Raw genomic sequence first — 19,186 nt, forward strand, 5'->3', positions numbered from 1 at the left:
GGGTATATCTACTTAATGAAACATAAGTATGAAACATTTGAAAAGTTCAAAGAATTTTAGAGTGAAGTGGAAAATCATCGTAGCACGAAAATAAAGTTTCTATGATCTGATCATGCAGGAGAATATTTGAGTTATGAGTTTGGTCCTCATTTGAAACAATGTGGAATAGTTTTGCAACTCACGCCACCTAGAACACCACATCATAATGGTGTGTCCGAACGTCATAATCGTACTTTATTAGATATGGTGCGATCTATGATGTCTCTTACTGATCTACCACTATCATTTTGGGGTTATGATTTAGAGACGGTTGCATTCACGTTAAATAGGACACCATCTAAATTCGTTGAGACCACACCATATGAAACTGTGGTTTGGCAAGAAACCCAAGTTGTCGTTTCTTAAAGTTTGGGGCTGCAATGCTTATGTGAAAAAGCTTCAACCTTATAAGCTTGAACCCAAATCGATGTGTCTTCATAGGATACCCAAAGGAAACTGTTGGGTACACCTTATATCACAGATCCGAAGGCAAGATATTTGTTGCTAAGAATGGATCCTTTCTAGAGAAGGAGTTTCTCTCGAAAGAAGTGAGTGGGAGGAAAGTAGAACTTGATGAAGTAATTGTACCTTCTCCCGAATTGGAAAGTAGTTCATCATAGAAATTAGTTCCAGTGATTCCTACACCAATCAGTGAGGAAGCTAATGATGATGATCATGAAACTTCAGATCAAGTTACTACTGAACCTCGTAGGTCAACCAGAGTACGATCCGCACCAGAGTGGTACAGTAATCCTGTTCTGGAAGTCATGTTACTAGACCATGATGAACCTACAAACTACGAGGAAGCGACGATGAGCCCAGATTCCATGAAATGGCTTGAGGACAAAGTGTGGACTTTGGTTGACTTGCCCGATGATCGGCAAGCCATCGAGAATAAATGGATCTTCAAGAAGAAGACTGATGCTGATGCTAATGTTACCGTCTAGAAAGCTCGACTTGTTGTGAAAGGTTTTCAACAAGTTCGAGGAGTTGACTACGATAATACCTTCTCACCCATAGCGATGCTTAAGTCTGTCCGAATCATGTTATCAATTGCCACATTTTATGATTATGAAATTTGGCAAATGGATGTCAAAACGGCATTCCTTAATGGATATATTAAAGAAGAGTTGTATATGATGCAACCAAAAAGTTTTGTCGATCCTAAAGGTGCTAACAAAGTGTGCAAGCTCCAGTGATCCATTTATGGACTGGTGCAAGCCTCTCGGAGTTGGAATATATGCTTTGATAGTGTGATCATATCATATGGTTTTATATAGACTTTTGGAGAAGCCTGTATTTACAAGAAAGTGAGTGGGAGCTCTGTAACATTTCTAATATTATATGTAGATGACATATTGTTGATTGGAAATGATACAGAATTTCTGGATAGCATAAAAGGATACTTGAATAAGAATTTTCAATGAAAGACCTTGGTGAAGCTGCTTATATATTGGGCATCAAGATCTATAGAGATTGATCAAGACACTTAATTGGACTTTCACAAAGCACATACCTTGATAAAGTTTTGAAGAAGTTCAAAATGGATCAGTCAAAGAAAGGGTTCTTGCCTATGTTATAAGGTGTGAAGTTGAGTTAGACTCAATGTTGGACCACCACAAAAGATAGAGAGAAAATGAAAGTCATTCCCTATGACTCAACCATAGGTTCTATCATGTATACAATGCTGTGTACCAGACCTGATGTGTGCCTTGCTATAAGTATAGCAGGGAGGTACCAAAGTAATCCAGGAGTGGGTCACTGGACAGCGGTCAAGAACATCCTGGAATACCTGAAAAGGACTAAGGATATGGTTCTCGTTTATGGAGGTGGCAAAGAGCTCGTTGTAAATGCGTACGTCAATGCAAGTTTTGACACTGATCCGGATGACTCTAAGTCACAAACCGGATACGTATTTATATTGAATGGTGGAGCTATAAGTTGGTGCAGTTCTAAGCAGAGCGTCGTGGCGGGATCTTCGTGTGAAGCGGAGTACATAGCTGCTTCGGAAGCAGCAAATTAAGGAGTCTGGATGAAGGAGTTCATATCCGATCTAGGTGTAATACCTAGTGCATCGGGTCCAATGAAAATCTTTTGTGACAATACTAGAGCAATTGCCTTGGCGAAGGAATCCATATTTCACAAGAGAACCAAACACATCAAGAGACGCTTCAATTCCATCCGCGATCTGGTCAAGGAAGGAGACATAGAGATTTTCAAGATACATACGGATCTGAATGTTACATACCCGTTGACTAAGTCTCTTCCACGAGCAAAACATGATCAGCACCAAGACTCCGTGGGTGTTAGAATCATTACTATGTAATCTAGATTATTGACTCTAGTGCAAGTGGGAGACTCAAGGAAATATTACCTAGAGGCAATAATAAAGTTGTTATTTATATTTCCTATATCATGATAAATGTTTATTATTCATGATAGAATTGTATTAACCGGAAACTTAGTACATGTGTGAATACATGGACAAAACTGAGTGTCCCTAGTATGCCTCTACTTGACTAGCTCGTTAATCAAAGATGGTTAAGTTTCCTAACCATAGACATGTGTTGTCATTTGATGAATGGGATCACATGATTAGAGAATGATATGATGGACAAGACCCATCCATTAGCTTAGTGTAATGATCCTTTAGTTTTATTGCTATTGCTTTCTTCATGACTTATACATATTCCTCCGACTATGAGATTATGCAAGTCCCGAATACCGGAGGAACACTTTGTGTGCTATCAAAAGTCACAACGTAACTGGATGACTATAAAGATGCTCTACAGGTGTCTCCGAAGGTGTTTGTTGAGTTGGCATAGATCAAGATTAGGATTTGTCACTCCAAGTATCGGAGAGGTATGTCTAGGCCCTCTCAGTAATGCACAACACTATAAGCCTTGCAAGCAATGTGACTAATGAGCTAGTTATGGGATGATGCACTACGGAACGAGTAAAGAAACTTGCCGGTAACGTGATTGAACTAGGTATGATGATACCGACGATCGAATCTCGGGCAAGTAACATACTGATGACAGATGGAATAACGTATGTTGTTATGCGGTTTGATCGATAAATATCTTCATAGAATATGTAGGAGCCAATATGAGCATCCTGGTTCCCCTCTTGGTTATTGACCGGAGATGTGTCTCGGTCTTGTCTACATAGCTCTCGAACCTGTAGGGTCTGCATGCTTAACGTTCGATGACGATTTGTATTATGAGTTATATGTGTTTTGGTGACCGAAGTTTGTTGGGAGTCCCGTATGAGATCAAAGACATGACGAGGAGTCTCGAAATGGTCGAGAGGTAAAGATTGATATGTTGGAAGGTTATATATGGACACTGGAATGGTTCCGAAGAAGATCGGGGATTTTTTGAAGTACCGGGAGGTTACCGAAACCCCCCGGGAAAGTTAGTGGGCCTCATGGGCCATAGTGGAGAGGAGGAAGCAACCACAAGAGGTCCCCCCAAGCCCAATCTGAATTGGACAATGGGTGGGTGTCGGTGTCAAAACCAGCGGATCTCGGGTAGGGGGTCCCGAACTGTACGTCTAAGGCTAATGGTAATAGGAGGCGGGGGACACAATGTTTACCCAGGTTCGGGCCCTCTTGATGGAGGTAATAACCTACTTCCTGCTTGATTGATCTTGATGATATGAGTATTACAAGAGTTGATCTACCACGAGATCATAGAGGCTAAACCCTAGAAGCTAGCCTATGATTATGATTGTTGTTGTCCTACGGACTAAACCCTCCGGTTTATATAGACACCGGAGGGGGGTAGGGTCACATAGAGTCGGTTATAGAGAAGGAGATCTACATATCCGAATCGCCAAGCTTGCCTTCCACACAAAGGAGAGTCCCACCCGGACACGGGACGAAGTCTTCAATCTTGTATCTTCATAGTCCAACAGTCTGGCACAAGTACATAGTCTGGCTGTCCATGGACCCCCTAATCTAGGACTCCCTTAGTAGCCCCTGAACCAGGCTTCAATGACGATGAGTCCGGCGCGCAGATTGTCTTCGGCATTGCAAGGCGGGTTCCTTCTCCGAATACTCCATAGAAGATTTTGAACACAAGGATCGTGTCCGGCTCTACAAAACAAATTCCACATACCACCATAGAGAGTACAATATTCCAAAAATCTAATCTGCTGACAACTTTTCATAGTGTGACATCACGCCACGGCCCAGTCATCATTTGAACCGTTTTTCTCAACCAGCTACTGCACATACTGCGAGGTGGTTTCCTTGGCACGTCTTGTCGAAGCAGAGATCGTGTCCCCTTATCACAGGATTCTCATCAATACGGGTGTGGGTAACCCAACCGCACCATCAACACGACGCTTGGGGAATAAGCGAGTTTACGGGGCAAGTGGGGAGGTGCATGGTTTCTACCGCCTTTATAAAGAGATAAGGACTCACCTTTATCCACCTACGCCTTATTCTTCCTCTGCTCGTCCATTCCCCCTCGCTCGAGCTCTAGTGCCCAAGCATTCTCCTTCTCCGCAAAGTCATTCCAAGCATGTCCGGAGCGGGAGGCAAGTGGATGGCCTCCTCTGTTAAGGAGGAGGACATCACGAAGCTTCGGGAAGCCGGATACCTGGCCGCAGACTTCGCGCACCGACTCCCTACCGAAGGGCAGATCATTCCTACCCCGAAGCCTCAGGAGAGGGTAGTATTTCTCTCTCACTTTGTCCGCGGACTGGGATTCCCCCTCCACCCAATTGTCCGCGGGCTCATGTTTTACTACGGGATGGACTTCCATGATCTGGCCCCCAATTTTATCCTCAACATCTCGGCGTTTATCGTCGTGTGCGAGGCCTTCCTCCGCATTACCCCCACTTCGGCCTATGGCTGAAGACCTTCAACGTGAAGCCGAAGGTGGTGGTCGGCCAGCAAGCGGAGTGTGGAGGCGCATGGTGGGCAAGATGCCTAATGTCGCCTGGCCTGAAGGCTCATATATGGAGACCGTGAAGGGTGGCAATCAGGGTGGTTCTACATCATCGAGCCGCGTGGCACCAACTGGGCAGCGGCCCCCGAATTTCGATCCGGCATCCCCATGCGGGTCACCTCCTGGAAAGAGAAGGGCCTAGCCCAGGGCTCATCGGTGGAGCTGACCAGACTTCAGACCTGTGTCAAAAATGTGATAAGCAAGAAAATCAAGCTTGTCAACATGGTCCAGGTCATGCTCTTTCGACGGATCCTTCCGTGTTAAAGACGGGCTTTCAATATGTGGGAGTTCGACCTGGCCGAACACCATATGCTGCGAGAGCTCTTCGACACGACACACAAAGATGTCTGGAAGGTGTTGTTCAAGGCCGCCAAGGTACCTCCTCCCATAACCGAGGACCGCGGACTCAGTGCAAAGCGCCCCGCCAATCTGGTAAGCTCTTTATATTTTGGAAGATGTTCCATTCCCCAGCACATTCGTGGGAGGAGTCTAAGCCTCCACGCCAATTTAACAGGACTGGGTAGCGATAGCGGAGCGGATTGATTGTCCAGCTCCACTACCCGAAGATCCAGCAACACCCCTCTTAACGAAGATGCTGTTTCCGGCGCCCTATGAGGTGCCAGAGAAGAAGGCCAAGAAGAAGGCCGAGGGGACTAGGAAAGGTCTCCGGCGCAAGGTTGTATTGGACTCATCGTCCGAAGACACCGAAGCGCGCTCCTCCAACGAAACCGAGGAGGAGGTAGAGGAAATCCCTCCCCAAACCGGGGGGGGGGGAGGGGATAATAAAAGGAAGGTCGCCCCGTCTAGGGAGGCCAAAGGGTCCAAGAAGGGAAAGACCCTCCCTCCGGACCACTCCACCACAGCCGCCTACAGCGACGAGGAGTGGTTGCCCAGGGATAAGCCCCTGGCGAAGTCGTAAGTATCCGGATACTATAATATTTCCGGTATGTTTTGCTTTATTGCTTCTTATCATGCCAAACATGCTCGTGAAGTCCGACCAAAGCCCACATCGACGTATCCTCTTCGGATGGGTCTCTGGGCCTGTCGGCGATGAATAGTGATTCACTCCCGACAGCCTCCTCCCCCAAGCCCGCGGACGACACCGAGGTGTTGTCTCAGAGGATATCAGACTAGGGGGAGACAGTTCTGGAGATGCCCCAAGGCGAAATCCCAAACGCCGGGCACATGGGAGGGAAGACCCCAATGGATTCTGATGACGGGGGCTGTAGCAAGTTTGGCCCCCAGCCGGATACTGCTCCGGAACCTCCAGTGGTTCTGGATACGGGCAGGCAGCCTCTCCCTAAGGGGGGCGAGCCGCCCATGCCGATGACCTCTGTCCATCCTGAGGCATCGGACAACTTGCTGGAAGCACTTGGAGGCGCTTCCATTGATGAAGAACACCATACTCTTATGAGTATGGTGATTGAGAAGGTCCGGTCCGCCAAAAGCAGATTGACCGAAGCCTGCGCCAGCCTCCTGACGGGCTTTGAGGTAAAAAATAAAATTGTAAGAAAGTATCACCGTATAGACAGTAGCCCCTGATGCTCTGTTTGGTGTTTGGAAAGAAAGGCCGAACAGAGGATCAAGTAACATCTGCAGGAGTCTAACCAGAATATGTCTATGTGAATAAGCAGGCGTCGCTGCTGGCCGCTGCCGCTCGTACTGCTGAGGTCTCCGGACTAAAGCGGGACCTAGAGCGGGCCGTGGAAGAGCTCGGCCTCGTGAAGAGGCAGCTCGAGGAGAACAAAGGTAAGTGATACCCCGTCTGTATATTGATAAAGAAAAAATGGTTTCATCTCATAGAAACGTCATGAACTTTAATAGGGGCCACGACCGAAGTGGCGGCCCTTAAGAAGGCGCTGTCCGAGGCTGAAGACAAAGCGGCCAAGGAGCGCACCGAGCGCGAGAAACAAGAGGCCCGTGTCGACGAGGTCTAGCAAGAGCTCTAGGATTTTGTCAAAAAATATGAGTCCTTGGAGCGTGACTCTTAAGACGCAAAAGTCCAAGCTTGCTGAGGCCCTCCAAAGCGTGCGAGACACCAAAGCCGAAGCCCAAACGGCCCTCCAGGAGATTCAGGCGGCCAAGAAGATAGCGGCGGGCAAGGCATTCATTATGAAAAGCAAGCATGTGAAGGAGACCGTCCTTTTACTTACCCGAATTCGGAGCTCTCCATGAGCGTTCGCAGATCTGCCGCGTAGCATATCGGATGCCACGGAGTTCTACTGGGCCGAAGAAGGGAGCTCGACGGAGAAGTAGTTCTGGTCTCAGTATACTAGGACCGAACATCCGATGCCCTTGAGCGAACAGCTGAAGTAACTGGTCGAATTGCACAAGGCGGCCTAACTGGCCATGAAGGACCTTATAGTCCGGATGTGGCCTGCCGAGCCCTTGCCCAGCATCTACTTCGGCCTCATGAAGCGGCTTGTAAATGCCTGCCCGCGGCTTGAAGTCATAAAGCGGTCAGTCTGCATTGAAGGTGCGCGCAGGGCCTTCGCCTGCGCGAAAGTGCACTGGGTGAAGATGGATGCCGAGAAGCTGGTAACGGAGGGGCCGCCGAAGGGCAAGGAGCACCGCTACCCCGAAAAGTATTATGACAGTGTCCTGAAGGGCGCCTGCCTTGTGGCGGAGGAATGTGCTAAGGATGTAATATTTGAATGAATGTACTCATTTGATCCTATAATATGAAAACAAGTTCATTTGCGCTATATAACGCTTGTTGATTTAAAATTTTACCTTGTGTGCGGCCGTTTATAAAATCTAAGAGTTGGCCAGTCGTCGGCTTCTGCCCCCATGTAACTAGTACCGGGGTGTTCGGGATAAATCTAAACACCCTTTATCCAAATTTTGGTCCTTTAAGGAGGTGTTTAGCGCAACGAACAAGGCAATCGGACTATACAACTTTATCACTCTCACTTAGCCATAGAAGTCTATAATTTTAAATTTTGGCGTAGCCCATGGTATTCGGAAGGCCGAACTTGGAGTGCTATAGACGCCTAAATCGGACAAGGCCGATTCCTCGCCCAAAGCGGAAAAAATCTTTAAGGATTTGAGACCTCTCGAACAGCGACCAGCTCTCGCCGCATCATGACAGTCAGTTTTTGGCTTTCTCTACTGAGGTGCTCGTCCGGAAGAACCGGGACACAATCGCAGTAGTTCTCCCTGTGCCACCTTAGCCGATGTAGAGGAACGTAAGGCGGCAAAACATGGGAGCCGAGAAAACCCAACTATTGACCCAAGACATGATTCAGAGCTGATGCATATAATGCTATAAGTTCGGGGTGCCGCATTGTCGAAAGTGTTCAGATTTTTATTGCCGTGTTATGGGGTACACCGAACCCCCTGGCGGACTGTAGGTACCAGAATGTATGGGTGCAATTTGTAAAAAATAAGCAGTCAAGGAAAAAGATAAAGAAATGTAACAATAAGTTGACGTTGTACATTATTTTCCATTATTATTTAAATAATACATCAAGGTGTATGTATACAAGCAGTGCGATAAGCAAAATAGGACTATTTGACATGTCCTGACCAAAGGCGAGCTGCGTGTAGGTATGTAAAATAGGTATAGCGATTGTTATCAGAGACCACCTGGGGATTCCCTTGTACGTCAAAGATTCTTGCCTCCTTGGTGTTTTTGTCCCGTGATGGGTTCGATAATCAGGCTATTGGAAAGAGCTTCTAGAAAATAGGGGCCTGAAAGAAAGAAAAAAAAGGGGTGAAGGTATACGGATCCTAGGGCGGCTGAGCCGCGTTGTGGACCGCATTCCAGCTGTGCCTCCGCCGATGCCCATGGTATTTTAAGTGCGTAATTATGTACGCGCGGCACAAATCTCACTGCTTGACTAGGACTAGGACGTAGGCCGAATTGCTAGGTGAGCTCTGTACGTGCCGGACAATACTGTTGCAGAGTACTTCGGACTCGCTTAGCAATGTCCGGGGGCTTTATTGCTGAAATGGAGATCTGCCTAAGAAGGCTGCTCTGTACTTCTACTGCGAGGGCCGCAGTGTGCTCCTCTGTACGGAGGGAGCACTCTGTGTTTCCATTGACTGTTATAACCCCGCGAGGTTCGGGCATCTTGAGCTTGAGATAGGCATAATTTGACACCGCATTGAATCGAGCAACTGCGGTTCGTCCTAGTAGTGCATGATAACCACTACGGAAGGCGACGATATCAAAGATTAACTCCTCGCTTCGGAAGTTATCTGGGGATCCGAAGACCACTTCTAGTGTGATTGAGCCTGTGCAACAGGCCTCTACACCAGGTATGACACCTTTAAAGGTGGTTTTGGTGGGTTTGATCCTTGAGGGATCGATGCCCATTTTGCGCATTGTATCCTGATAGAGCAGGTTCAGGCTGCTACCACCATCCATAAGGACTCTTGTGAGGTGGAATCCGTCAATTATGGGGTCGACGACCAACGCGGCCGAACCGCCATGACGGATACTGGTCGGATGGTCCCTGCGATCGAAAGTGATCAGACAAGAAGACCATGGGTTGAACTTTGGGGCGACTGGCTCCATCGCATAGACGTCCCTTAGTGCACGCTTCCGTTCCCGCCTGGGAATATGGGTTGCGTATATCATGTTTACCATTTTCACTTCGGGAGGAAATTTCTTCTGTCCTCCTGTGTTCGGCCGCCAGGGCTCCTCGTCGTCATCGCTATGCAGCCCCTTTTCCTTATTTCGACATTCAACTTAACGGCCTGTTTGAACACCCAGCATTCTCTGTTGGTGTGGTTGGCTGGTTTATCGGGGGTGCCGTGAATTTGACATGAGCGATCGAGTATGCGATCCAGACTGGACGGGCCTGGATTGTTTCTTTTGAATGGCTTTTTCCGCTGACCAGAGTTAGAGCCACTGAATCCGGCATTGACTGACGTGTCTTTGGCATTATCGCCATTGTTGCGATGCTTGTGTCTGTTGCGTCGGGGCTTGCCATTGTTATCTCTGGCATCTGAAGTGCCAGGATTTCTTGATGTGCTCTTGCTACGAGCCAGCCAGCTGTCCTCGCCCGCACAAAAGCAGGTCATGAGTGTCGTGAGGGCTGCTATGGACTTCGACTTCTCTTGGCAGAGGTGTCAGGCGAGCCACTCGTCGTGGATGTTATGCTTAAAGGCCGCTAGGGCTTCGGCATCCAGACAGTCGACAATTTGGTTCTTTTTTGTTAGGAACCGAGTCCAGAAATTCCTGGCTGACTCTCCGGGCTGTTGGGTTATGTGACTTAAGTCATCAGCATCCGGAGGTCGCACATAAATGCCCTGGAAGTTGTCAAGGAATGCGTCTTCCAGGTTCTCCCAACTGCCAATGGAGTTTGCCGGCAGGCTATTCAGCCAATGTCGAGCCGGTCCTTTGAGTTTTAGTGGGAGGTACTTGATGGCATGTAGATCATCACCGCGGGCCATGTCAATATGGAGAAGGAAATCTTCAATCCATACCGCGGGGTCTGTTGTACCATCATATGATTCAATGTTCACGGGTTTAAATCCTTCTGGGAGTTCATGATCCATTACTTCATCGGCGAAGCATAGGGGGTGTGCGGTGCCTCTATGTCGGGCTATATCACGGCGCAGTTCAAATGAGTTTGGTCTGTTGTATTTGGCCCGGCCAGATTTGTTTTTAGTATATCCAGCGTGACGGTCATCGTCACGCGTTGGGGTGCGCCCCCGTGATTCGTAGATCGATCTTGACTGTCCTGCTTTGTTTTCCAATTTGTCTTGCAGGTCATGCGTGTAGCCCCGGGCCTTCGTGTTTTTTCTTGTTTGGCGACGGGGTGCGGGCTGGTGTTTGAGCTGATACGCTGCTTTATCTCGGCCACGAGGTGGCCGGTCAGCCGCATCCTGCGCTGGTAGTGTAGGCCCTAGGGCCTCCTCCTCGAATCAAGGTAACAACCTGCGCTTTGAGTAACTTTTGGTTGGGCGCTCGAGTCCATATTCCTCGGCTGCCAGGACCTTGGTCCATCTATCAGTTAGCGGATCTTGATCAGCTTGAGGCTGCTGCTACTTTTTCTTCAGGCTTTTTGCAGTGGCTATAAGCCGGCGCTTGAAGAGCTCCTACTCGATGGGGTCCTCAGGCACGATGAATTCTTCGTCGCCGAGGCTCGATTTTTCTTCGGAGAGGGGCATGAAATTATCATCCTCCGAGTCTCCATCCATTGCCTGTTCATCAGGGCTATCTTGCCCATCCTCCCGTCCAGCTTGCTTGACGGTTGGCTGGGCGGGATTGTTTTCGTCTTCGGCATTATCCGGAGTGCTATTGTCTCCTGTGTTGGTATCACTATTTTTGCTATGGCGGGGCTTAGAGCAGCGCCGCTGACGTCGGCGCTTAGATTGTTTCTCAAGGGGGTTATCCTCCGTTGCCTCGTCGCCATTGCTTTCTTTGGGTGTATCCACCATATATATATATATCATATGATGAGGTGGCTTTCCAGCACCCTGTGGGCGGTGGTTCCTGTAATTCTCCGGCGTCGTCGTCCATACCGTCGATGTCTTTGGAGTCAAAATCAAGCATGTTGGTTAAGTCATCGATAGTGGCTATCAAGTGGATGGTGGGTGGGTAATGAATTCCTTCATTGTCCGCTTCCCACTCAAGCCGGACATAGTTCGGCCAAGAGTCTCCTGATAGGGAGAGGGATTTTAATAAATTTAGCACGTCGCCCAAGTGCGAGTGCTGAAAGATATCCGCGGAGGTAAACTCCATGATCGGTGCCCAATCAGGTTCAATGGGCACGGATGCACGCGGTTCGGAGCCTGCGGCTGGAGATGAGTCCGGGGGTCCGACGACACAGACCTCATCGGAGGCGAAGTCTCTGTTCGGCTCTATGGCCGCTGGGTGTGCGGCCTCCGTGGCGGGGTCCATCCACCCATCCTTGGATGGCACGATCTGCTCCGGATTAAGAGCCAGGGCAGCTACAGGTGTGATCTCCAGAACACCGTCCGATGGCAGATCTAAGTCATGCTCATCGTGACTATTCGACGCACCTGTCATGGGCTTGAATCCGTCGAAGATCAAGTCTCTGCGGATGTCGGTGGTGTAGTTCAGGCTTCCAAACCTGACCTGATGACCAGAGGCGTAGCTATCGATCTGCTCCAGATGGCCAAGCGAGATGGCCCGCAGTGCGAAGCCGCCGAATACGAAGATCTGTCTGGGGAGGAAAACCTTGCCCTGGATCGCATCGTTGTAGATGATTGAGGGAGCCATCGAGCCTTACCGTGACGACACAGTGGAACTCTCAATGAAAGCACCAATATCGGTGTTAAAACCGGCGGATCTTGGGTAGGGGGTCTGATAACCCACAAGTGTAGGGGATCGCAACAGTTTTCGATAAGTAAGAGTGTCGAACCCAACAAGGAGCTAAAGGTAGAATAAATATTCCCTCAAGTTCTATCGACCACCGATACAATTCTACGCACGCTTGACGTTCGCTTTACCTAGAACAAGTATGAAACTAGAAGTACTTTGTAGGTGTTGTTGGATAGCTTTGAAAGATAATAAAGAACACGTAAATAAAAAGTAGGGGCTGTTTAGATAAAGATGCAATAAAGTAAATATTAGTAGAGAGCTTTTTGTTATGAGAAAGTTATTTGTCCAAGGCAATCGATAACTAGACCGGTAATCACTATTGCAATTCTATTTGAGGGAGAGGCATAAGCTAACATACTTTCTCTACTTGGATCATATGCACTTATGATTGGAACTCTAGCAAGCGTCCGCAACTACTAAAGATTCATTAAGGTAAAACCCAACCATAGCATTAAAGTATCAAGTCCCCTTTTATCCCATACGCAACAATCCCCTTACTCGGGTTTGTGTTTCAGTCACTCACGCAACCCACTATAAGCGAATCATGAACGCATTGCAACACCCTATAGCGGGAATCCCTCACACTTGCGCGACATGGAGGGCACCATAGGACAGCACCAAAAATAAAACATGCAACTCAAACCAATCACGATTATCAATTAACCCATAGGACAAAACGGATCTACTCAAACATCATAAGATAGCCATACATCATTGGGAAATAATATATAGTGTTGAGCACCATGTTTAAGTAGAGATTACAGCGGGTAAGAGAGTGGTTACACCGCTGCGTAGAGGGAGGAAGAGTTGGTGATGAAGGCGGTGAAGTTGTTGGTGAAGATCGCGGTGATGATGATGGCCCCCGGCAGCGCTCCGGCGCCACCGAAAGCAACGGGGAGAGAGCCCCCATTCTTATTCTTCTTCCTTGACCTCCTCCCTAGATGGGAGAAGGGTTTCCCCTCTAGTCCTTGGCTCCCATGGCGTGGGAGGGGCGAGAGCCCCTCCGAGATTGGACCTATCTCTCTGTTTCTGCGTTCTCAGATTCTACCCCTTCACCGTTTCTTAAATATCCAGAGATCCGTAACTCCGATCGGGGTGAATCTTTCGCCCAGATCTTTCTCATAAAATTAGCATTCTTGCGGCAAAAGAAGAGCATCAACCACCTTAAGGGGGGCCCAGGAGAGTCCAGGGCACGCCTGCCTCCCTAGGGAGCGCCCCTATCTCCTGGCCCCCTCGGGCACCGTCTCGCGTTGATTTTACTTCCCAAAAATCACAAATATTCCAAAAAAAATTCTCCGTCTGTTTTTATCCCGTTTGGACTCCGTTTGATATTGGGTTTCTGCAAAACAAAAAACATGCAGCAGACAGGAACGGGCACTGGGCACTGGATCAATATGTTAGTCCCAAAAAATAGTATAAAAAGTTGCCAGAAGTATATGAAAGTCGAATAATATTGGCATGGAACAATCAAAAATTATAGATACGACGGAGACGTATCAGCATCCCCAAGCTCAATTCCTACTCGTCCTCGAGTAGGTAAATGATAAAAAAGATAATTTTTGATGTGGAATGCTACCTAGCATAATCTTGATCATATGTCTAATCATGGCATGAATATTAAGACACGAGTGATTCAAAGCAATAGTCTATCATTTGACATAAAAACAATAATACTTCGAGCGTACCAATAAAGCAATCATGTTTTTTCAAAACAACATGGCCAAAGAAAGTTATCCCTACAAAATCATATAGTCTGGCTGTTGCTCTATCTTCATCACACAAAGTATTTAATCATGCACAACCCCGATGATAAGCCAAGAAATTGTTTCATACCTTAATAATCTTAGACTTTTTCAACTTTCATGCAATACATGAGCGTGAGCCATGGATATAGCACTATAGGTGGAATAGAATATGATGGTGGAGGTTATGAGAAGACAAAAAGGGAGAAAGTCTCACATCAACTAGGTGTATCAACGGGCTATGGAGATGCCCATCAATAGATATAAATGTGAGTGAGTAGGGATTGCCATGCAACGGATGCACTAGAGCTATAAGTGTATGAAAGCTCAAACTGAAAACGAAGTGGGTGTGCATCCAACTTGCTTGCTCATGAAGACCTCGGGCATTTGAGGAAGCCCATCATCGGAATATACAAGCCAAGTTCTATAATGAAAATTCCCACTAGTATATGAAAGTGAAAGCATAGGAGACTCTCTCTATGAAGAACATGGTGCTACTTTGAAGCACAAGTGTGGTAAAAGGATAGTAACATTGCCCCTTCTCTCTTTTTCTCTCATTTTTTTATTTTCTTTTATTTTCTTTTATTCTCTTTTTTTCTTTCTTTTTGGTGGGCTTCTTTGGCCTCTTTTTTTATTTGGGCTTCTTTGGCCTCCTTTATTTTTCATAAAGTCCGGAGTCTCATCCCGACTTGTGGGGGAATCATAGTCTCCATCATCCTTTCCTCACTGGGGCAATGCTCTAATAATGATGATCATCACACTTTTATTTACTTACAACTCAATATCTAAAACAAAGATATGACTCTATATGAATGCCTCCGGCGGTGTACCGGGATGTGCAATGATCTAGCATAGCAATGACATCAAAAAACGGACAAGCCATGAAAACATCATGCTAGCTATCTTACGATCATGCAAAGCAATATGACAATGAAAAGCTCAAGTCATGTATATGATGATGAAAGTTGCATGGCAATATATCTTGGAATGGCTATGGAAATGCCATGATAGGTAGGTATGGTGGCTGTTTTGAGGAAGGTATATGGTGGGTGTATGGTACCGGTGAAAGTTGTGCGGCACAAGAGAGGCTAGCAATGGTGGAAGGGTGAGAGTGCGTATAATCCATGGACTCAACATTAGTCGTAAATAACTCATATACTTATTGCAAAAATCTACAAGCCATTGAAAACAAAGTACTACGTGCATGCTCCTAGGGGGATAGATTGGTAGGAAAAGACCATCGCTTGTCCCCAACTGCCACTCATAAGGAAGACAATCATTAAATAAAATTGTGCTCCAACTTCATCACAAAGCGGTTCACCGTACGTGCATGCTACGGGAATCACAAACCTCAACACAAGTATTTCTACTAATCCACAATCTCCCACTAGCATAACTCTAATATCACCACCTTTATATCGCAAAACTATTACAAGGAATCAAACATATCATATTCAGCGATCTACAAGTTTATGTAGGATTTTATGACTAACCATGTGAATGACCAATTCCTGCCATCTCTCTAAAAAGATATAAGTGAAGCAAGAGAGTTTAATTCTTCCTACAAAAGATATGCCCATGCTCTAACAAATATAAGTGAAGCAAAAGAGCATTCTACAAATGGCGGTTTTCTATGTGAAGAGAAACAGGCAATCCAGACTTCAAATGATATAAGTGAAGCACATAAAGCATTGTATAAAGCCATACTCAAAAGATTTAAGTGAGGTGCAATGAGCATTCTATAAATCAACCAAGGACTATCTCATACCAGCATGGTGCATAAAAGAAAAATGAAAACTAAATGCAAAAGACGCTCCAAGACTTGCACATAATGCATGAACGAAACAAATTCGAAAACATACCGATACTTGTTGAAGAAAGAGGGGATGCCTTCCGGGGCATCCCCAAGCTTAGACGCTTGAGTCTCCTTGAATATTTACCTGGGGTACCTCGGGCATCCCCAAGCTTGAGCTCTTGCCACTCTTCCTTTTCCTCATATCGAGACCTCCTCGTATAGACACTTCATCCACACAAAACTTCAACAGAAAACTCGGTAAGATCCGTTAATATAATAAAACAAATCACCACTCTAAGTACTATTGCAAACCAATTCATATTTTGTTTTTGCATTGTGTCTACTATAATATAACTTTTCCATGGCTTAATCCACTGATATAAATTGATAGATTCATCAAAACAAGCAAACTATGCATCAAAAACAGAATCTGTCAAAAACAGAACAGTTTGTAGCAATATGAACATCCACCATACTTCTGGTACCCCAAAAATTCTACCAAAATTATTAGGAAAAATAAACAAGTTATATAGCAATACAGTACAAAAGGAATCAGAACCAATTGACGTTCCAGTTAAAAATGTAAAATCGCGCACTATAGCCAATGTTTATGTCCTGCACCGTACAAACCAACAAGCATTGTAAACATCCTAAAGGCAAACCTTGGCACATTATTTTTATAATACAATGGAATTGTACAAGGGGATAATTATTTTTGATGAAAAGTTTCTGTAATCAAGATTCACAAAGTTTCCGTGAGCATGAACAAAGTTCAAGGAGCTCTCCCACTTCAACAATGCTTGTCTCTCTCACTTTCACTTTCCTTTTTGAAAAGTTTTAGGTTCCCCTCTTTATTTTTTTTGTTTTTAAACTATATGAAAGCACTCAACAGAAATAAATGACTCCCTAAAACTTCCGGGTTGTCTACCTGGCAGCGCTTTCTTTAAAGCCATTAAGCTAGGCATATAGTGCTCAAGTAATGGATCCACCCGGATCCCAAGGTATATCAAAGCCAATTTTAATTAACAATGATTTGTAATTTAGTAGTGAGCACAAAGTAACATATATCATGCAACAACAAAGTCTAACTCTCTTCCTATGCATCGGCATGTCATAAAAGAACAATTCATGCACACATAGTAAAGGCCAATGCATAGAATAAACAGTTTCTTGCAATTCTATCGTGTTGGAAATGTAAAGAGGCGGAGATGTAGTTCCTCTCTCATAATAATTGCAAGTAGGAGCAGCAAGCACATGCATATTATATCCATAAAAATCATCATGTGCAATGTTAAAAGGCAACCCATCAATATAATCCTTAATAAGCATAAACTTCTCCGATAAAGTGTAGTTTGGAGAATTCAAAAAGATAATAGGACTATCATGCATGGGTGCAATAGCAACAATTTCATGTTTAACATAAGGAACTATAGCAAGTTCATCTCCATAAGCATAATTCATATTGGCATCTTGGCCACTAGAATAGCAAGCATCATCAAAAAGGGATATTTCAAGAGAATCAATGGGATCATAGCAATCATCATAGCAATCATCCTTCGGTAAGCACGAAGGGGAATTAAACAATGTATGAGTTGAAGAGTTACTCTCATTAGAAGGTGCACACAGGTGATCAATCCGCTCTTCCTCCTTTTGTTCTTCGCTCTCCTCATCCTCTTTTTCATCCAATGAGCTCACAGTTTCATCAATTTCTTCTTTCATAGCTTCCTGCAAAATATTAGTCTCTTCTTGGACAGCGGAGAATTCCTCAATATATAGTTTAACATAGGCATTAGAAGCATAATTATCATAACAATATTCAAGTATGGAAAAAAATTCAGATTTGTAGAGAGTAGCATCATACTTTTCAATCAAAGAAGCAATTTCATAAGCACCCTTAAAAGCAACAAATTCTTTAATTTGTTGAACATCATAGTAATTATAAACACCCTTAGCATACGAAGATACGATCCCATCATCAATAAACTCACATTGATAGGGAAGGTGTTTCTTAGGGTTTTTAGAACAACAAGTAACATCATATATTTCACATAAATTCCAAGCATAGCATTGAAAACGTTGAATTTGATCCCATAATAGTTTCCCTTTTTCAGATATACGGTGTCGCACATAACAAGCATGCTCATATAAAGATTTGCCCTCAACTAAACTAGTGGGGGTTTCAGCACGAGCACAAAGGGATCGAAGATGATCCAAGTAAAAACCTTCAGGAGTGTGATAGATTTTGAGTGGTTCTTCAACCACTGGTTCAGTAGGTAAACTAATTTTTTTGGTATTTTGCGTTTCCTACCCATAACTGAAGATAGAAAACAACTAAGAGGAGCAAATAAAAATTACTTAATGATAAAGCAAACAAGCACACACGAGAATATTCACCCCACACTATGACTCCCCGGCAACGGCGCCAGAAAAAGGTCTTGATAACCCACAAGTGTAGGGGATCGCAACAGTTTTCGATAAGTAAGAGTGTCGAACCCAACGATACAACTCTACGCACACTTGTTGTTCGCTTTACCTAGAACAAGTATGAAACTAGAAGTACTTTGTAGGTGTTGTTGGATAGATTTGCAAGATAATAAAGAACACGTAAATAAAAAGTAGGTGCTGTTTAGATAAAGATGCAATAAAGTAAATATTAGTAGAGAGCTTTTTGTTATGAGAAAGTTATTTGTCCAAGGCAATTGATAACTAGACCGGTAATCACTATTGCAATTCTATTTGAGGGAGAGGCATAAGCTAACATAATTTCTCTACTTGGATCATATGCACTTATGATTGGAACTCTAGCAAGCATCCGCAACTACTAAAGGTTCATTAAGGTCAAAACCCAACCATAGCATTAAAGTATCAAGTCCCCTTTTATCCCATACGCAAAAATCCCCTTACTCGGGTTTGTGTTTCAGTCACTCACGCAACCCACTATAAGCGAATCATGAACGCATTGCAACACCCTACAGCGGGAATCCCTCACGCTTGCGCGACACGGAAGGCACCATAGGACAACACCAATAATAAAACATGCAACTCAAACCAATCACGATCATCAATTAACCCATAGGACAAAACGGATCTACTCAAACATCATAAGATAGCCATACATCATTGGGAAATAATATATAGCATTGAGCACCATGTTTAAGTAGAGATTACAGCGGGTAAGAGATAGGTTACACCGCTGCATAGAGGGAGGAAGAGTTGGTGATGAAGGCGGTGAAGTTGTTGGTGAAGATCGCGGTGATGATGATGGCCCCCGACAGCGGTCCGGCGCCACTAGAAGCAAGGGGGAGAGAGTCCCCCTTCTTCTTATTCTTCGTTGACCTCCTCCCTAGATGGG

This window comes from Triticum dicoccoides, chromosome 5B (assembly GCF_002162155.2).
Source record: "Triticum dicoccoides isolate Atlit2015 ecotype Zavitan chromosome 5B, WEW_v2.0, whole genome shotgun sequence".
Lineage (NCBI taxonomy): Eukaryota > Viridiplantae > Streptophyta > Magnoliopsida > Poales > Poaceae > Triticum > Triticum dicoccoides.